At 33.4% G+C, this 15,757-nt stretch overlaps 1 pseudogene; it reads left to right on the top strand.

Annotated features, from left to right (window-relative positions):
* The first annotated feature begins 4,677 nt into the window (after window positions 1-4,677).
* On the top strand, window positions 4,678-14,870 carry LOC114729264 (dynamin-related protein 3B-like; annotated as a pseudogene).
* Window positions 14,871-15,757: the final 887 nt, after the last annotated feature.

Consider the following 15,757-nt stretch of genomic DNA (forward strand, 5'->3'; position numbering starts at 1 on the left):
TTCTTCAAGGTCTACTAGATGAAAGAGTAACACCGTAATTATTGTGCTTGATGTATTTAGATGCAGTTAGATGAGTGCTGTGCATTATATGATTTTTTTTTTTTAACAAAACTTTTGTAAGTTGCATGCAGGGACACATGAATAAAACAATGTTCTAGATTTTACCATTTATAAATGAAAAATTGGTAGTGAACGGTTGATAATGAATGATGATTGATAAGCGAAAATGAAACAGTATGGTTTGACTTTGAAGTTTATACTAAGAAAAAGTATGTAATCACTAAAAAAGTATCACAACAAATGGGAAGCATCTAATGATAAGTAATAACAGATTTTCTTGTTAATTTGTTAATAGAACTTTTTGGCAAGTATCATTTCTGTTTCTTAATATATAAGAATGAGTTTGAATTTTAATTTGGTTCTATATCTCAATTTATTTTGTTTTTTATGTTTATTTATTTTTTAAAGTTATTTTTATAGTAATAGTAGTTCTAGTTAATGCACTTAATTAATAAGGATTTTTTTAGAAAAAAACAATACCTATGTATTAATTAACTTAATTAATTTTTTTATTTTATTTAAATTAGTTAACTAGTTTTTATATTAAAGATATGAAGAAGTAAAACCTTTGCTTTTTCCTATTTCCTTGTCCAAATCCCTAACAACTATCGAACTGTCTTCCCCCCTTCCACGTAACATTGCATGTTGGACAGCCACCGTCATTGGGCAGGCTGCGGAGTGTTCTGTGTTGGTTGGTCATGAGTCCCATATGCATCACCAACCAATGAAGAACAGCCAAGGTTGGTGCCAGGCGAATTGTTGATTTTGAGTCAACAATTTTTTGTTCCCACTATAAGGGTGTATTTGTCTCAATAAAGAGGATAGGAGGGGAGGGATTTTAATGGAGGGAAAGGAGATAAAAGGAATGGGAGGAATTTTAATATTACTTTATTTGGATTAATACGCGGGAGGGGAGGGAAGGAATTTTAATGTTACCTTGTTTGGTTTAGGAAGGAAGAAGAGGCAAAATATTTTTGTATGTACAACTTTGTTTTTATATTATTTAAGTTGATTTTTACAAACTTTATAGAGTAATATAATTATGAATAATATTTAATATATGAGATCAACTTTTTATAATTAGCAAAATTAAATAAATATATTGATAATACATAATTAATAGCTACTATATATCCAATAACTATAATTGTATCTATATCCAAAATTTGGTCTGATGAAGAAAATATGTTTAATTTGAGTATGTTTTTTTTTCAGCTTTTATTTTTCTTGGTGTTGTTGATACGGGTAGTCAAATAACTTTTTCAAAAACGATATAGATGACTTATTTGTATGTTTTTATTTTGAATACTTGATTTGCGTTTGCAAATTAAAATATATTTAAAGCAATTTTTTTTAAATATTTGATAGCATATAAATGAGAGAAGAGAGGCATGGTTGAATCCATAAATATACCAAATCACATACAATTCGACGATGAAGGGTAACATAAGATTATTAGAAAATAATAAGCATATTAGTCAACACAAACCAAAATATTATCTTTTTTCTCTAAATTCCCCTAATTTTGGAGAGGAGGCTTATGAGGAGAGGGGAGGAAAAATGTTAAAAAAATTTCTCTTCCCTCCTAAAATTTTTATCTTACCAAATAAAGAAAAATAATTAAAATCTTTCGTCCTCCCTCTCTTTCCTTCCAAATCCATATCAAACAGACGGTAAGAGAAGCCATTCAAAACGGTCCCTATTGCGATTGTATGACAAAAATCTTTAAATAACTCCCCAGATGATCCCAGCTCGCCACCGCCATGCGTTGTTCTTGGAGAAGACCGTTGTGTTGCCACTCCTTCCCTTCCTAAATATAGCAAGCAAATTACGCAGATCATGAAGCATTGTCTTTGTTAGATTTTTTTTTTTGTTTGGTTTGGTATAAATTTGTTCAGAGAGTTTTTATGTAGAAGCACGGAGCACTTGAAAGGTTTTTTTTTAATGCAAATTTGTTTTGAAAATTTAAAATAATAGTAATATTGTTTCTTATCGTTAAAAAACTAAATGCTAACTGTTAAAATACTATTAACATTATTGATGGTAAATGATACTATTCTTATGATTTTAAATTTTTATGAAAAATTTGTACACAAAAAAACTTTTGGGTGCTTAGCTCTTAAGTGAAAGTTTCTGGAATAATTTGGGCATTAACCCTTTTTTTATCCTTTTCAAATTTTCCTCTAATTAAATAGGGGTGTTGTTGAAAAACATCATTTATTAAGAGGGGAAACATTAATTAAATAAGGATATTTTTCACTTTTAAATTATCATAAAATTCTGAACTCTGTATTATAATAAGGGACATAGATTAAAAGAAACTATGTATTATTTAAAGATAAAGGGTGTATAATCTTTGAGATAACTATTAACATATACATCTAAGAGTCCATCTTAGCTCAAATCGTAATGATGGAGTGTAACGCCAGTAAAATTAAGAGTCTAACTAATTTTGGAGTATCTAAAAAAATAGTTATTGGTAACTGATGTGTTCCGAATTTGTTAGACTTTTTTTTTTTTTTAAAATACTACTCCTCCGGTCCTAATTATAAGACCCAATTGACTTATTTGAGGAGATTAAGGAAGTAAGTTAAGTTGGTTATTTATAATAAATAAGTGTTGTCATTCCTAAAATATCCTTGCTAATTAAGTATATTGACTAAAACTATTATTATTAGAAGGATTATCTTGGAAAAAAATACATAAATATAAGAGAGAAAATGGATTGGGTCTTATAATTAGGACCAAATAAAAAGTCAAATTGAGTCTTATAATAAGGACCGGAGGAGTATTATCATTTAATGACTATAATTTAATGTGTATAGATAAAAATGTCTCAACAAATAAAGGTATTATGTGAAAGAAACAATTAATTTATGAGACAAAAATGTTTCATTTGAAACCAACATTTTGGCTAAAGTTTAACCCTATCGCCTCTGCCAATGTTTTAACTTGCCTTCTCTTCCTCTTTTCTAATCATCTTTTACATTGGGTTACATGCTCAATTAATATTGTTTGCATGATTTTGTCAAAACCCAGTAGTTTTATACTACCTCCGTTCCTTAATATAAGACATTCTTTGACTTTTTGTTTGATCCTAATTATAAGACCCTAATCCATTTTGTCTCTCATATTTATGCATTTTTTTAAGAAGTCATTCTAATAATAATAGTTCTAGCCAATACACTTAATTAGCAAGGATTATTTAGGAATAATAACACTTATTATTTATTCCCTCCGTTCCTTATTATAAGAGACAAAAACCCAATTACGTTGATAAAAAAAACAGTTAAAATTAGTTGAGACAATTAATGTGTAAAAAGTATAATGTTTTTTCCAACAATGCCCCATTAATAAGGAGAGAGAGATTATGAGAGAGAATAATTAATTATTAAAAGAAAGAGAAGGGGAGAGAGAGAGTATGAGTTGGAGACAAAATAATAGGGGTAAAATAGAAAATAAATTAAAAAACTGGAGACAACTTTAAGTGCCTCTGATATATAGGAACATGCCATAAACATCAAATGTCCTTTTATAATAAAGGAAAGGGAGGAAGTACAAATAACTAACCTAACTTACTTCCTTAATCTCCTCAAATAAGTCAACTGGGTCTTATAATTAGCAACGGAGGTAGTATATCTTTACTTATGTTTGAATATAATCATCCTTTTACACTCTCTCCCCCTTTTCAATTACAACCGCTTGTATGAAATGTTTTAGATTTATTTATATATATCTTTAAATTCTCAATATAATTCATTAGATGCTAATTTGAATTATTCAAATCAAATATGAATTAGTCTAAATTAAACCGAAAAAGGAATATAGTCAAAAGGATTTGATTGGCAGTTAGTTACCCTTCCCAATCCTTCCAATACCCTAAAATATATTTTGTTTTAAATTTTAATAATGTTAACATACAAATAAATTTTTAATATGAAAATACTACCTCCGGATCTTATTATAAGACTTAATTAACTAATTTAAAAAAAATTAAAAAAAAATTAGTTAAGTTAGTTATTTGTTAGAAGACCTAGTAACATGATTTTTTAATAGAAAAATAATTAGTGTTGTAGGAAAAAAAAGTGTTATGGTAAAATACTAAGTGGTTTTTTATAAATATTTTAGTCTAAATTTAAACAAAAAAAGAAATATAATCAAAAGATTTGATTGGCAGTTTGTTACCCCTTCCCCAATCCTTCCAATACCCTAAAATTATATTTTGTTTTAAATTTTTAATAATGTTAACATACAAATAACTTTTTAGTACGAAAATAATATGATTTTTTAATAGAAAAATCATTAGCGTTGTAGGAAAAAAAAAGTATTACGGTAATACTAAGTGGTTTTTTTAAATATTTTTGTTGATATATATATATGTAATCTGAATATTGTTACATAAAAATTGATTTAGGTGAATCAGCAATTTGATTGTGGTTTCCTACCCCTTCTCCACGCATCACATATGCTTGTGTGTGTAGATAGTTTCTAAAACTACAGGGCAACTCAACTGGAGCTTTCAGAATACGAACGTATATATACTCAACTGAGGCTTCTCTGTCCTCTCCTTCCGCATCCAGTCACACTCTTCATTCACTACGTCCTTCATTCTCTTCTCTTTTCTCTTCCCGAAATCGAAGGGATCCTCCGTTCCTGCCATGGCGGACAACCCTGTTGTTGTGGCTCCTTCTACATCGTTATCTGGGGCTGCTCCTCTTGGCTCCTCGGTCATCTCATTGGTCAACCGGCTTCAGGATATCTTCGCCAGGGTCGGAAAACAGTCCACTATCAACCTCCCTCAGGTGGTTGTCGTTGGTAGCCAGAGTAGTGGCAAGTCCAGCGTCCTTGAGGCCCTTGTAGGTCGGGACTTCTTGCCCCGTGGAAATGATATTTGCACCAGGAGGCCACTCGTGCTGCAGCTTGTGCAGACTAAGATGAAGCCTGATGGCACCGAAGAGGAATATGGCGAGTTTCTGCACTTGAACGGGAAGAAATTCTACGATTTCTCTGAGATTCGCAGGGAAATTCAGGTGCTTTGATGTCTTTGTCGTTATTAGTGATCTGTGTCCTTTTTTTGAGTGGGAATTGCTTCTATTTTAGTAAGGGTTAAATAAGTGTGAAATTGCCTCTAATTTCAGGTGCTTTGGTTCTTTTCATTAAGGTGTATTTTTTTTTTCCCGCTTTTTGGTGGCCAAACTAATTTATTAGTAGTTCGGGAGCGATAAATTTGTATTCTTGGCTATGAGAAGTTTCTTCCCTTATCTTGGGGTTGAAATGCTAGGAATGTAGTTTAATGCCCGCTACTGCTAGCTCGCGAAATTATGCTATAAGTGAGAATTAGTTTTTGGATTGCGAGACAGGAATTATAGTGTCTGCTTATGCAAGGCCATTTTGAGTTACACGAGTTACAATTTGCTTTCTTCTTTTTTAATTAGTTTTGTCCATTGGTTTGAATTGACCAGTTGATGTGGCGACGGAAGTGAGAGAATCTGGTGTTTAGGTTTCCTCCCATCCGTACCATTATGCATTTTGGAAATTTGTGGTGCTTTTGCTTTCTGATGTGCCTGTAGGTATTTTGAAGTTGAAACAATAATGGGTACGCTAACAAGCGTGTATAACCGGGGCTAGATAGGATGTGAGACTTTTAAATTCCTGGGAATCTTAGATGGTTTGATGCCTTAGTTTCAGTTCGAACTAAGGATACCACACGCCCACCCCATTGAAGCTCATGAAAAAAATTTAGTATTGAAATCCCGGAGAAAATTTTCCGGATCCTCTCAGCCACGGTCTCACCTTTGCCATGTTTATGAGGGAGGCGAGGACTTTGATGGCCTTGCCTTTACCATCTGGGTGATTCTGATCTTTTCATTCTTGCAATCCTTTTTAAATATTGCATTCGAAAGTGGCAAACAATGCCCCCAGAACAGGAGCTCTGATTTCTACGTGTAGAGGGCTTCCAATTTATGGAATAAGTTATGTGCTATTCTTAGTGAAACTTGAGTGTTCCTTGCAAACTAAGAACATTTATTCTGACTTATTTTAGAGGAGTTGGACAGAAAAAGGATGTTATGGCTTTGAGGCAGATCCTCTCTGAATTTTGATATATGGGGTTAAATGCTGCACAAAAATACTTTAGGGGCATAAATACCTCTAAATTAATTTGAAATAGAATTTGTTTATGGGGTCCCTGCGGTGCTTTGTTCTTGGTTTTTCTTGGGGAGCGTTCTGGTTATTGTGCATAGGGATTGGACAGCTTTCTATCATGTTCAGTTCTTTCGGTTTGTGTTCTTTCTTTCAACACTTCTTTCTTGCTCTCCTGGGAGGATTTCTTGTCCACCACTGGCCTTTTCTTCTAAGAAATTTCTTAGTTTCGTCCAAAAAAGAAAATGAAGTTCTGCATTTATTTTAAGCTTACTTGCTTCTATTTTATTCCTATTATGCTCTTAATTTTAAGAGCTGTACCTCTATTAAGCCAGATGAAACCCAATATCTTCAAAGTCCTTGTCAAGATAGAGTGAAAGTGAAGCTGACAGCACTTTGGAGCATGGGGGGAGGTTTAGGCCACCGCTGGAGCTGGTCAATATAAGCTAATTTGCATATTCTGAATTTTGAATAAAAATCTGATATACATGCCCAAAAATGTTATCCAATCTATTTCTAGTAATTATTCTTTAAGCAGACTCTGAAAGTTAGGACATACAAATGATAGCGATTATTAAATTAAATTGAAAAATGTAATGATTTATAAATGCATCTATTTCTTACAAGAATATCTGAAAAGCAGCAATTTTTTGTTGCGAACATGAACTTCATGGCTTCTTTTCATAGTTCATCTTGGATATCTACTAATTCATATCAATTTTATCACAATCTCTTAATATTTAAAGTAAATGGATATTATAGTTGTTAAAAGTTTTAATCCCTTTTATACCTTACTTTTTCTTTATAATATTAGATCACTTGGCATGAGCCTTGTTTAGCATCTGAATTATTGGTGCTGGGGGTCTTATTGCTTTGAGAATGCCTTCCCCTTTGGTGATCTGATTTTAATATTGATAATCTTAAGGTCATTCCTATACCCTTATTGTTGATATTATGATTTTACAACTTCCAAAGTTTCAACTTGCAACTGCAGTGTAGCAAACTAATTTAAGAATATGATACTGTTGACATATTAAACTATATTCATGTTTGGGGAAATGGAATGTAAATGTAAGGAAAGTAATCTGATGGACCGGAAGTGGTATTTCCTTATTAGTTTCCACTTGCATCATTTGTACTATTGAAGTCTTGTCAACTAATCACTATTTTGGTTGACGGTTCAAAATTGGTATTGATTTTCTTGGAAGGTATGAAGTACATGGGTTTAATCCTTTTTCCCCTGATAATATTCTGTTGACTTGCATATTTTCTGTTTTAAATTCTATATTTGGGATTTGACTATAGGCTGAAACTGAGAGGGATGCAGAGGGAACAAAGGTGTTTCAGACAAGATGATTCGTCTAAAGATCTTTTCACCAAATGTTCTTGATATAACACTTGTAGATCTCCCGGGCATAACAAAGGTTCCTGTTGGTGACCAGCCTTCTGATATTGAAGCTCGAATTAGAACAATGATCATGTCATATATCAAAATTCCCGCCTGTGTCATTCTGGCTGTCACACCAGCAAATTCAGATTTGGCTAATTCAGATGCTCTTCAGATGGCTAGAATTGCTGACCCTGATGGTGGGTTTTAGCTTCCGTATGGTTAAAACTAATATAATTTAATTCCACAACCCCATGATATATTCTTACTGATTATTCCTTCTGTTGCAGGTAGTAGAACAATTGGTGTAATCACAAAGGTGCAGCATACTATTCCAACATTCTATGTCGCAAATGTTTCTTCAAAATTTGTTATACTCTTGTCATGTTTTGACAAAGTGTGGATCATATGCTGTGTAATATAGTTGGATATCATGGACAGAGGTACTGATGCCCTGAATTTGTTGCTTGGAAAAGTTATTCCTCTCCGTCTTGGTTACGTGGGTGTTGTTAACCGTAGTCAGGAGGTAATAATGTTATCCTACTATAACGAAGATGGTGTTTTGAGTAACTTTTGTATTTCATATGTTCTTTGATTTATGTTTGAGTACGCACAAGAAAGGACATATCACTAGGAAACATATATACCTACGATTAAAGTTCTTGTTAACTTGAAATGCTGAAATCTGATTTATGTTATTTCATTTAATTAGGATATTCTTATGAATAGGAGTATAAAAGATGCTCTTGTTGCTGAAGAGGAATTCTTCCGCAGTCGTCCTGTAAGAAAGCATCATTTCTTAGTTGTTTCTGCAAATTCATATGCTGAAAATTTTTTAACATATGTTATTTATAGGTGTACAATGGCATAGCAGATCGTTGTGGTATTCCTCAGCTAGCGAAGAAGTTAAACAAGGTAGAGGCTTTGCACTGTCAAAAGCTCAAATTATATTGTAGTAAGCACATGCTGTGATCAATCATAGCATGTGCTTACTTATTAGAAGAAACAATTCTCTCACTTCCTTTCTTTCTCTGTTAGGATGTTCAACTTTACATAGGGATGAAAAAATTTCTCCTTGGTATTATTAGTAATTTCCTTTCACAACAAAAATGTAGGAAAAATGGCAGAGTTTTCTTGATCTTGAAATCTTATTTTAACAAGTCTGTAAGGGGCTAGGCTTTGAAATTTAGTTTCTGTCATTTCTATCATTCTTGGAAGTGAATACTTTGGTATCTGGTTGGCTACTTGATGACAAAATACTTTGGGCTCATCTATTTGCAGATTCTTGCACAACATATCAAGGCAGTGCTTCCAGAGTTGAGAGCACTTATAAGCAATGCACTGGTTGCTTTTGCAAAGGAGCTTGTGAGCTATGGAGAAATCACTGAGTCCAAGGCATGTATTAGTATTTGAATGTCTCTTTCTGAATTGTATTTTGTTACAGTAGATGACACCCACAATGTTGTCTACTTTTGCTGGCCATTTTACCTTACTCTGTTTGACGGTTTCCCTTTCCCCCCGCCTCCAATAGGCTGGTCAGGGTGCTCTCCTTCTGAATATTCTTTCAAAATACTGTGAAGGTACCTTACTATTCCTACCTTCTGGATTCTTAGCTTCTTAACAACCTTTATGTCTGTTAACTGATATCCTATATTCCCACTAATACTTCCCTTCCTTTATAGTTTTTGGCTGATATTCCACATATAATTTAATCTACTAGTTTGGTAATGGTATTTCCTTTTGTTGTTGAAACAGCATTCTCCTCCATGGTAGAGGGGAGAAACGAGGACATGTCTACAATTGAGCTTTCTGGAGGAGCTCGAATTCACTATATTTTTCAATCAATATTCGTGAAGTGCTTAGAGGTATATACATTTGTATTTACTTGAGAAGTTGTCATATTTATATTGATTCTATGCCAAAATCTGTGTGTGTATACCTGAATTAATTCTTTCTTGATCATGGTTTACTTTGTATGTGTTAACAACATGAAAGTAAGGAAAATCTTCTGCTTTAATCTATAGATAGTCACCAAATTGAGTGAAAGCTAGGCACAAGGTACTGGAACTTATAATTCTTTTTGCTACATTTCACATAGACATTGAATTTAGAGATCTAATCTGCATTAAAACATTTCTGAAATAATCGAATCTCTAGTTTGCGGCTTCCCCACTAAGGAATTTTACATATCAAAACCAGCATCAACTTCCCCCCAATCAAGTTGCTAATGTCTGAATCCGCGTTCATGTGTTTGTTGAATTTGCAGATTGGAAAATAGACACCAAAGATTTTTTTTTTTTTGTGTTTTATAGAATGTTTTGAAACTCATCCTGAATTCTTTAGCCATTTTAACAACAGAGTGGAGCAATCTGATCAGTATTTTTAGTGAAGAAAGCAATGACAATGGTTAAATGAACTATTGAAGTTGTTTATTTCATCCATGTGATTTAAGTGTTGGTGACCTAATCTATTTAGGATCATGATAAATATAGCTGAAATCATTAAATGATTTGCCATGATCAATAGGTCAACAACTGGAGTTTTTCCTTTCATATTCCATGGGATTTGTCTTCTTTTGGTCTCAAGAATGTTTTTCTTCATTTCGCATGGAATAATGGTCAATTGAGTCTTTTGGTAACCCTTTTAGTAATATGAGTATTTTTGCTTTTGTGCTACGGCAATTTTAATTGTATTGAGTATGGACGTCACACACAGGGTTGGATTCCCAAGAGCCACTAAGAATTCTAGACATTTTTTCTTTTTTGATAAATTCTTTTCTTCAAAATCTGTCATACATAACATGCAAAAATGCCGACACACCTGAAACCATTGAATTTTTCATTTCTCTTTAACTTTAGGAACATGTTTAACTTTATTATATAAACCTTTTTCTTTCATAGCACTATATAAACCTTTAACAGTTAAAAATGTTTTTTTTTACTATCGGATTTAATTAATTTATACTCTAAATCGTGACACAATTTTGAAATATCAGATGCCCTTGAAAGATTGCTCTATCTTGTATTGTACTGAATTTGAGCGAATCCCAGATCAGCTATTTCTTATTTAATGTAAAAAGTCAACACATGAGCTAAATAAACTTGGGAGAGGCTATTACAGGTCAAAACTCTCAGCGTTAGTTGTTGCACGGAAACTGGATGTGATACAACAGAATTGAAGCTTTTACATTGAGATAAAAAAACATATGCTAGTTTCTTTGAACTTGATGACATTAAATGAACCTCGCAGGAAGTTGATCCGTGTGAGGATTTGACTGATGATGAGGTTCGAACTGCCATACAAAACGCTACTGGACCTAGATCAGCATTGTTTGTTCCTGAAGTAGGTGTTGTTAAATTTTTCCCCCTTCTGCTATTTCTTGTAATATTGTTAATAAAACCTTTTGAGCTCAAATTATTCTGAATTCGTATATCAATTAAATGACTTTTCTTCCTCCTTGAGGACTTCTTTTTTTAATCTGTTTTCATGCAATTAGGTGCCATTTGAAGTTCTTGTGAGAAGACAAATAGCTCGGCTATTGGATCCAAGCCTTCAATGTGCTAGGTTTATATATGATGAATTAATAAAGGTAGGGCTTAATGGCTTGCCATTTCTGCTGCGCCTTACTTCACCATCCCATTAACATAGTTCTCTCTCTCTCTCTCTCTCTCTCTCTCACACACACATATATATTCTTTTCAGATCAGCCATTGCTGTAAGGTGAATGAGCTTCAGCGGTTCCCTTTCTTAAGAAAGTGCATCGATGATGTCATAGGGAACTTTCTGCGAGATGGTCTTGAACCCGCAGAGAATATGATTGGGCACATTATTGAAATGGAGGTATGTGGGAATCCAGATTCTTTTAAACATAGAAGGGAGTTTCTATATATGCTTCACTGGTTCTACCTTCTCTACCTACTGCTATGTAATCATGTCATTAGTGGCCAATCAATGGTAGATATTCAACATGCAGTAAATTTACAATGACCATGCTTGGTCCCTGCTGTACAAACCCTTCTAAGAAAGTGATTTATGCCACATATGGTGCCCTAACTGGAAACCACTGACATGCTGCTAGTTGCTAATTAGTGTCGATTTTGATGGCCAGTCTATCAATGCAAAATATTCAACTTCTATCCATATTTACTAATTTAAATTTAAATTACACAAATTTGCAGATGGACTACATAAATACTTCTCACCCAAATTTTATTGGTGGAAGTAAGGCATTGGAGATTGCAATGCGACAGATGCAGTCTTCTAGAGTTCCTCCCTCAGTTTCAAGGCAGAGGGTATCCGTAATTGTTTATCACATCATTAAGTTTCATCCATATACGTCTATGTAGCGGGTTATAATTTACTCTCACTCCTTAATGTGTCTCTCCACCCTTGTTAATATCCAATAGGATGGCATGGAAACTGAGAGGGGATCAGCTTCTGATAGATCTCGAGGTATTTTTACAAGGCAAGCTAATGGATTTGTGGCTGATCAGGTATGTAATTGTCTTATCATTTCTTTTGGGGCCTGGAATCGTCTCTTATTAATTAGAGTATATATTTTCCATCCATAAACAGTTTATTTCTTTAGCTTTAAGGATTCAAGATATTTACCAGAGCATAAACTACATTTTACACTTTGTGAATTGTTTAAAAATAATCGCCCCTGGGGGTAAAAAAGAGAAAAAAAATTTTAATCTCTCATTTCTTTCATTAACTCTTTATGATTTGTTTAATTGCCACCTACCCACTTCTAGTCCTAGTAAAAATTGTCTAAGATGATTACCTATTTCATTGATGAAGTTATGTTTTACTTACACCCTGAATAATCTCATATTCTTTGGAGCCCATTCTTTGGATTAAGAGTGGAAACAAAAACTACAGGCTCAACTTCAATAACAGTCTCCAAACACTATGAAATGTTTTAAGCGACGAGGGAAACAAACTTCTAGCAATAAAATTGTTCATTTTTTCTGATCTACCTTCTACTATGTTAGCCGGAGATGCTTTCTTTCTGTGTGCTTTTGCTCTTAATTTCCTCTTTTCTGGAAAGGAAGACAGAAAGGAAGGGTGAGAACTTATTGTTTTAATACTTGCATAATTATTTTTGTTAAAATATAGATGAGAACAACTGAGGCAGCTCAGTGATAACAAATTGAATGATGCATTATGAACCACAAGTGGTCAATTTGTTTTGTATCAAATCATGGGTTAGACTGTAATTTTCACTTTCACTTAATTAACATCCTGTAGTTATTACTTAGTATGAAACTAATTATTGACAGGTTGTTCGTCCTGCATTGGATGTTGAAAGGGCTGCAGCCTCTGGTAATCCTTTTTTACCATTTAAAAGGTCAAGTCTTCTGTGGATTGCTGATATTTCTTCATTCATATTATTTTTTGATTATTAAATACCCAGCGTGTTCTTTAGATTCACCAGTGAGTATTGACATTATATAAATTTTGTGATGCTGCTTTTTCTTTCCCAGGAACCTCTGGTAAATCAAGTTGGGTTATTTCATCCATTTTTGGAGGTGATAACCGTGCATCTGCAACAGATAGTACAGCTAGTAGAGGACATAGTGAAACAGTTCATGTGATGGAACAGTCCTTCTCTATGATCCATTTAAGAGAGGTATATCTATTAATTTGTTAATTGAATCAATTGCTGCTTGCATGTAAATTTGCCTAATGTGCTTGGGTCCATGTAGCCCCCTCCTATCTTGAGGTCATCTGAGAGAAGTTCAGAGGCAGAAGCTATTGAGATTGCAGCCATGAAGTTGCTTTTGAGATCATATTACAACATTGTTAGAAGGAATGTTGAGGACTTCGTACCAAAAACAATTATGCACTTCTTGGTATTTCATGTCCTTCTACTAAGCTTCGCAAATTTCATGTTTATAAACTTAGATACTGCTATGCTAATGGAGATTGGTTGGTCAGTTGCATTCATACCATAGGGATGGTAAGGATCAGAGTAAGTGGCTAATAAAAATATGTGATGAATCTGATGGATATAATCTGACCTATGAAGTATGGAAAATGGTGGGTGTATGATAAATACATTTGAAATCTATTAGGTGCTTCTTTTGTCTAATTCTAATAGCTGCCACACGGCATTCTTTTTGTGCTTAAAATAAATGACTTCAACCAATATTTTTATCCATGACGTAATGTGTTTGTGTCTGTTTTTAAACCTTTTAAATATTGACTGTGTTCTCTATGTCCAATCTGTTGGAACTATTAAGCGTTTGTGTTCCTGAATTTTCAAAGCTATTCAATTCTGACAATGATGAACCATATGCAGGTAAACAATACAAAACGACACCTGCACAATGTTTTTATTCAAAAGCTTTACAGGTGATTTCGTAGCCCTCAAAATTCATATAATTCTTCAAGGATTATCTGAAGTTCTCTTGTTGACTGTGTCTTGTATGTTGCCATTCAGAGAGAACCTGTTTGAAGAGATGTTGCAGGAGCCTCATGAGGTAGCTAGGAAAAGAAGGCATTGTCGAGAAATGCTCCAAATTTATCAACAGGCTTTTAATGTGGGTAGTCAGTAGTCTTATTTTAACCAGCAATAGCATCTAATTGGATTTCCATTCTGTTATATGCCAACTTAGGTTCTCCTCTAATTGAGATTGTTTTTCTGATGTTCTTATGATAATCATGATACATGGTGTTCATTTGCTTGATTGGGTACTCTTAATTGTGTTTCCATTCTGTCTCTGTTATTATTTTTAAGTCCACTAACTTTTAACAGAACAAAATTTGGAGTAATGAAATGTGGCTGGCTGCTGATAGTTGTATTTCCTCTTGGTAGGAGTTGAATGGGCTACCTCTGGAAGCTGAAACAATTGAAAGGGGTCACAGTTTGTGTAAACCAAATGGTCAGCCTAATATTCGTCGAATGCCAACTTCATTAACAGGTTCTGCAAGCTGTTCTAGAAGGTCTTCTCACTTTGGGGAGGTTCCATCGCCACTCCATGCTAATTCAGATTCCAATGGAACTGCGGGGCCGTCGGGCTATTAATCCGCGGTTGATTTATGAGCTGGCTGAGCATGGTTAGTGAGCTGGCCAGGAGGAAGTTGTTATTATTTTTTCCCCTCCTTTTAGTGTTAAAAGTTGCTACTTTGTTTTACAAAAGGTTCTCTTTCTCCCTTAATATAATAGCATTGGCTTTATTTGCAAAGCTCAAAAAAGAATAACGGGAGCAGATTTTGTCCCATTTGTAGGAAACAGTTTTCAATAAATGATATGTATGTATATCTTCAAATCTTCTTCTGCTGGGGTCTGATATTATTTAGAGCATTTTCTGTAGTTGAGTTCGGTTTTTAGCTGCTGTGATTCCCTTGAGGAGATAACAATAGACAACGTCATCATTATTTGACTTAAAAAGTTTTAAGATGGTCAGGATGAATGAAGCAATTTAATGCCTTGATATTTAAAAGGCCAGAGAGCAGCTTCACAGGTTGGTGGATTATCCCAAAAAAAAAAAAATTCACTAAAATATATAATACTTTTATAAAGCTTGGATCAATTCCTAGCATTTTGAAATTGAAATTTAATCTTTTTTAATTTTTAATATTGAATCTTTTTTGTCGTTATTTTTGTCAGTAAGCAATTAAAAGAAACTGCCACATTAGATCTAAAAAAATGATGTGACATTTAACATGGGTTAAAATATTTAGATTATAATAATGCAAAACCTTCCGGTATTTGCATGCAACCTTGACGTTTTAAAATTCTATGTTAGTTGTTGGCAGGAAAAAAAAAATCTATGTTCTTTTTTTTTTTGTTGCTTCCTTTTATTTAATATCTATCAAAGTGAGCTTGTTGATAAGCTGATTCTCTCTAAGATATTAAAATTAAAATTAAATAGTTATTTTACAATCTTATCATCTTTCAATCTGATAAGGCTATATTTTAATTAAATGCAAAATATAACTTCCTTTTTATTAAAAATAAATTAAAAACAAAACCATGCTAACATATGAATGGCTATGGGTTGACGGGTTAAGTTGGAAATAACCCACGTCAGAACCGGTTGATATTTTACCAACTAAGCCCACTATTTTTTTAAAAAGATTGGAAATAAAACCCCGGGAGACAAATAATTACAATTTTTTTTTTTTTTGCCAACGGTTATAATTATGATTATTAGCCATAAG

Source organism: Neltuma alba, unplaced genomic scaffold (genome assembly GCF_004799145.2).
Source record: "Neltuma alba isolate B1F8T4 unplaced genomic scaffold, ASM479914v2 tig00012618_pilon, whole genome shotgun sequence".
NCBI lineage: Eukaryota > Viridiplantae > Streptophyta > Magnoliopsida > Fabales > Fabaceae > Neltuma > Neltuma alba.